Source organism: Pezoporus wallicus, unplaced genomic scaffold (assembly GCF_028554395.1).
Source record: "Pezoporus wallicus isolate ANWC-B61680 ecotype Strahan unplaced genomic scaffold, APGP_CSIRO_Pwel_v1 contig_2384, whole genome shotgun sequence".
Taxonomy (NCBI): domain Eukaryota; kingdom Metazoa; phylum Chordata; class Aves; order Psittaciformes; family Psittacidae; genus Pezoporus; species Pezoporus wallicus.
Window position 1 is genome coordinate 1,159,303 of NW_026640488.1, and position 6,000 is coordinate 1,165,302.

General features: G+C 46.9%; 1 protein-coding gene across 1 annotated transcript in view; it reads right to left on the reverse strand.

Annotated features, from left to right (window-relative positions):
* FBXW7 (F-box and WD repeat domain containing 7) overlaps nucleotides 1-3,895 on the reverse strand; it is a 173,841-nt gene extending 169,946 nt beyond the window's left edge. Inside the window, exon 1 of the mRNA XM_057419032.1 lies at nucleotides 3,763-3,895. The gene's annotated coding sequence lies outside the window, so the exon portion shown is untranslated. The remainder of the gene's footprint in view (nucleotides 1-3,762) is intronic.
* Between the last annotated feature and the right edge of the window lie 2,105 nt (nucleotides 3,896-6,000).

A 6,000-nucleotide genomic window follows, 5' to 3' on the forward strand; every position in this document is an offset into this window, starting at 1 on the left:
AGTGGCTGATCAGAACCACTGGTGGAATGAACTAGGGAGTATCCACAACATTGCAACAGAATAATTGCTCCCATTCTTTGCCCAAGAAATGTTCCCTCAGAAGTGAGCTGCAATGCCTCTTGTGTTCACTACAGCCAAAAAGTATCTTGCATATGCAGAGTTCCCAAAGACAAAAGGCAAATGTGTACTTGAATATTTAAGTGCTTATTCAAATCATTATGCTTCTTTACTAATTCCAGCTGAGCAGAGAATGGAGCTAAAAAATTACTTTTTTTTTTCACACATAATCTTTATAAAGTGAAAGCATGGTTCTCCAAACCATGTCCCATTTTCTATTAAACATAAAACTGTGACAGGTTAGGAGTGGACAGGGATCAAGTGCTCCTCCTCTCTCCTCGCACAGGAATTAGAAGGTATCCAACACAGCTGACTTCTACATTCAAAACAAGTCACTAAGCAGTGAATTGTCCAGTCTTCCCTCAAAGGCACCAAACATGTTCACCCAGGAGGAAGCCACTAAGGGTTGCCAAACACAGAAATGACACAGCCCTGGAATATGTACTAGGAACAACCAGAAGGGTGTTCTGCAAAAGGGACTTACAGCACATAGCGCTGCCTACAGTTTTTCACAGACATCCACTGGTCACCACTGGGAAACAGGGCTAAAATGACATTTGATTTAAGCCAAAACAGTCTGTGTAATAGTCAGTGGCTGTATCACCACAAAGCAAGACCACGAAGTTTGTTAACAGTAAGTTACGCTTACATATTCTGGTCTCCATCAGACAAATATTTGAAGTCTTTGTAGTCTCTTGCAACAGCAAAGGCGACCTTAAAGTCTGTAGAAAAGATCTTGGTGAACAGCTTTTGCCTATCCTGTGAATATATAGGCCATTTCAATACAGAACCATCCATCAGTTTCCACTAAATTCACTAAATCACAATACTTTGTCACAGGAGAACATTTTCAAGAGTACACGCAATCCTCCTTGTCTCTTTCAAGAATTACCTGATATACACAGTCCCCATAAGAGAAGGCTGAAGCAGCTCTGCAGATAGGGTCTACACATAACATTTATTTCAAATGCAATGCACATACAGTCAGTTAACAAGCACATGTTCTTCAGAAAAAGATCTGGAAGATTAAGTATGTTTATTAAGAACAGCCTGATTTAAAACACGCTGACCAAAAGAGACTTAAGTTTACTTTAAAGAGACAGAATAGCATTCCTCTCTGTTTAATAACTTTCAGCCTTAAATAATCACACCCTATTCTTTCTTTTTTTTTACTGATTCAGAGACAATAAATTCCACTGAAGTAATTAAAAAAACTTTTGCAAAGTACATAATGAGGCAAAGTCGAGTTAATTTGTCAGAGGGTAAAAATTATTCCTTTCTCTGAATTTAAAAGCTATTTATTACAAAAGCTTCTCTAACAGTTAATGCAAATGAAAATCACATACTTTCTGATAAACACGTTTACAAACAAGCACCACTGTAATAGTAAATTATTCAGATTGAAGAAAGGAACTACCCTGATTAAATGTTAAGCTGCGATAGGAGAAAAAAAAAACAAACCTGGGCAAAAATCATTTTAGTATCAAAGTAATGTATCTGCTTGAGATACCTAGAATACGCAAGTACCATCAAGAGACAGAACCAGACTGCCATTAGCAATCAGATGATGATAGGAGTGCAGAAAGGGCAGATTTCAGTTTGGAACCAGGAAGTGATATAAAAGTGTCATCACCATGTCCAAAAAAGGACGTAACACCTTTTAGCTCCTATAGGTATTACATAGAGCATAGCACTGCACATCTCTTTAAGACTACGGCCTGAAGAGAATCCAATTTCCTTTCCTGACCTCCTAGTTCCAGGGCCAAGAAGAGCAAAAAGCAAACTGAATGGAACGTTCAGGTTCTTTTAAGTCCCTTTTAAAAACAGGGAACTTAAGATACAGAGATATTTTAGTCTCAAAAGAAGAGTCTTCTTACCTGTCAGAATACTTGGTATCTAAAAGAAACTGGGAAATGTCAGGTGCCTCATCCACCTTTGAGCTTCCTACTGATGTCTAGGTTGTCCCCTGAGTTTTTAGAGGCTGCCTCTTTCTCACTGGAATAGACAAGTACACAGCTGGGAAACAGACCTTACCCATTCTCAAGCATGTATCACAAACTAAAGCACAGAGTGAGCACACACTGCTGGAACTCTGGAGTATAGCTTTCCCTTCACACATGTGTATTTTGGACCTTCAGCCACTATGCACTTCTGCTACATCTTATTTTTCTCTACTTTCAGTTCCACCTGGTAAAGAAAACACAGAGGAGCAGGATCCCAGCTACTAACCCACAGGAAGTTCACAAGCTGTTTGTTCTTTTAATGAAGAACCAGACAACCACAGAATGGTTTGGCTTGGAAGGGACCTTAAAGATTACCTGGTTCCAAGCACCCTCCCACAGGCAGGGACACCTTCAAATCCTACTTCTCCCTTCCAAGTCTTTCTAGAATCCTTCCAGGGAAATATGAAGAGGAGTCATGCAGAGCACACGTTTTGCAGTTATGATGTCAGGATCTATGCCAGAACACTATCAAATAAATGACATTCAACTTAATCTTTTCACTTTTTAGTGCGTAGTTTTCATATCATATCATATAATCACAGAATGACTTGGGTTGGAAGCTACCTTAAAGATCATCTAGTTCCAACCACCCTGTCATGGGCAAGGCCACCTCCTACTAGGCCAGGTTGCTCAAAGCCCTGTTCAACCTTGCCTGGAACTTGTAACAAACACTTGTATAAATTTTAACTCCTGAATAGAACAACTTAGTGCTGACAGACATAAACGTTCCTTTCCCAACCAACTACTGTGGTAGTGTTCTCTTCAGTCAAGAGTAAGTTAAGATATTCTATTAAAACAGCCTAAGTTCTGCTGCAGTTTTTACTCAAGTTCTGCATGCTGCAGAAGCAAAAGCTAAAAAGCAAAGCAAACCAAAACCCAGGCAAACACAGACCCGGTAGTAAACGAGACCCTTCACTCCCCTGCCACAGAATAAGGTTTGGAGTGACAGCAAGAGCACTTGTTCGTGCTTCGTGAAGACAAAACTTCTTCGACAAACAGGAAGAGCCAACATTACTTCTGGCTTTGAAACGGCACTAGAAAAATGCTTTACTTGAAAAAGCAACTCAGTAACGTTTTCCCGTAACAACTGCAGCAGCGTTTTCCACACGGGCGTTATGTAAATGAGCAGTCGGGAGGCAGCCATAGGGTCTGTTAGGAGCCATTCAACCCTTTAGAGAAGAAAAAAAAAACAGCACGGGGGAGTGTGGGGGGCCGTGTTTGAGAACCTCACGGCTCACAGACCGCTGCCGTGCGCTCCGCTCCCAGCCTGGCACAACTTTCCGCCCCGGCGGTTCCGCTCAGCTCCCACGGGCGGGGACCGGGGGATCCCGAGCCCTCCAGCGGCCCGCCGCCTTTGTTCGCAGGGGCCGGCGCTCCCGGCCCGCGCCGCGGCAGGCACAAAGGGGCGGCAGAAGTTGTGGAGGGGACCTCAGCCCTTCACAGAGGCGCCCCCCGCCCCATCCCCTCAGCCCGCGGCAGGCGGGAGCCGCCCGCCAGCCTGCGGGGCACCAGACCGTGCGCAGCCGGCAACGTGAGCCGCATGGGAAGCGGCGGCGCGCCCGCCCCGGCCTCGTATAGCTCCACCGGCGGCCCTGGGGCACCCAGCCGCCCTCCGGTGACGGCCCCGCCCGCTCACACTCACTTTTCGGAACGCGCTCGGCTGGGCTCTTCCTCCGTTCGCGACGCACAAGTCTTCCCGCCGGCGGGGCGATGCCGGCGGCGAGGCGGAGCCCCTCTCCCCCGGCGGGAGGGGGCACGCTGCCCCCTGCCCCGGGGCTGCCGCCGGGGGCCAGGCGGCTTCAAGAGGGCAGGCAGGTCCAGGCCCCCCTGGGCGGGCTATGGGCAGGTGGTCCTCGGGCTCGGGCGCTGGGCCCGCTCCCCCCACCGCCCCGCCGGCTGCGGCTGTCCCGGCGGCTCAGGTGCGCCGCCGCCTCCTCTCACATGGAGCCGCCGCCTCGCCGCCCCTCGCTGCCCCCCGGGCCGGTCCCCGCGCCGCCGCCGGCCGGGAGGCGAGTGGCTCGGGCCCGGTGTTCTTGAACGGCTTGGGACGGCGTTTGGAGCTCACGGCCGGTGCCGTGCCGCGGGTGCCTGCAGAGCTCGTGCCCAGCAGGACACCGTGTCTCTGGTCGGGCTTCCCGCAGCGGCTCCAGGCGCCTCAGCTCAGCAGTGAGGGCGGCGGTCGTACAGGCCCTGCGCTCCTGGAGATGGAAAGTACAGAGTAATTATAGGAGCCTCTGGCATTGCGGAGTTGTGGCCCTTGCAGAAGAACTCTGCTAGGGTTCCTTCGGTACGCAGTGCAGAAGAGGCAACGCTGTTCGTTTAACATGAGGGAAAAAATACTTAATTGCCGTTCATTAAGTGTGTAGGACGGCTGCTCACAGCCTGTGCAACAAGAAAAGCTGGGGATCTGTGGAAATAAAACACCGAAAAATAAGTGCTCTTTGATCGTGTTGCTGTCATGAAATGCATACACGAGAGCAAAACTGAAACTACTCCTGTAACTTCGGCCTGTCATTCCCTACCCTTTGCATGCTACTCTTTGCCATGTCACTGTATGTGGCAGGCAGACCACGGGCAGGTGGTGGCTACCCTGCCCAGACACCATTCTAGCCCTCAGCCAGGGCTATGCTGAAAGCCACCTAATTGCCCACTGGCTTTTTGCCATCTGCCGTTCACCTTTAATACCGCCTCTTATTCTGCGCCATCTTACACTTGATGTTTTTTTACCCTTTCTCATAACCTCCTTTACCTGATTTCCTCTGTATTAAAAACAGATGTTTGGGCTTACATGCATCTGTAAACCTTTCCTTGTACCCATGTGGATGACATAACAGAGGAGTTGGTCTCCAGAGCTACAGCCAGGCCCCTTCCTCAACTGCTGAAGCTCTACACCACAGCCACTGCCTCACAAATTAGCAGGGGGTGCTTTTGTAGACAGCCACCGCTTTCACCAGTGAGCCCCGATTCCTCACAGAGCATCACTTACCTTTCCCACAGAATGACAAAGCAGGCCTCTAATGAATATGTAGGTAAACATGTAGTCAGGTAATTAATGTAAGCTTTATAATTCTGGAGCAGTCAGGAATTAAGTTTGCATGAGTAATCTAATTCTAATATTTTCATTTTGGTAAGTGTTTTTTCCTCAAAGTTGACAAAAACACATGTGCATATTTTGCCTTCTACAAAGGAAATAGAAATGCTAAAACTTTACATCTACAGGATGGATCTCTGCCCCTTCAGCTAGGAGAATGGAGGTCTCTCCCTTCAGACCTTATCCACATCAAGGGGTTACTAGTTTCTGTTTCTTGGACATTCTGCTTATTCTTCTAGCTTTCCATTGTACTATGGTGTTCCCCCTCTGCCAGTTGAATAATAGATTTACACATAGATCAAACATCTGGGACACTGAGTACATGCTACTTGGGAGTGAAAGAAGGAGTTAGCTGTCTATCAAAGCAGATCACTGATAATGGCAGATGCATCACTCAAGAAACAGAAAATCACTACTCTGCCAGCACCAATGATAGCGCTGAGACTGTATGTGGATTTAATGAAAATGTTACGATTTTTTTATTAGTCACAGATTAAAATGGTTCAGAGCCTAGTCATTAATGGAAATGTGGTCACGACTGTACTTCAAACATTAGGGATAAAAATAGGATCGTACTGCAGATCAATGTACTGGCAGAACTAAACTAAGCAGGGAGATTAACACTGTCATATGCCAGACTTCAGTGCCACCACACATACAGTTTCAATAGAACTTCATTTTAAAATAAAACACAGAACAGTTTTAAGCAGAATGTATTGTTTTCAGCAAGCAATCCAGTGAGAAGGGAAATAAAACTTGCCACAGATTATTAGTGTGCATGAAATAGTG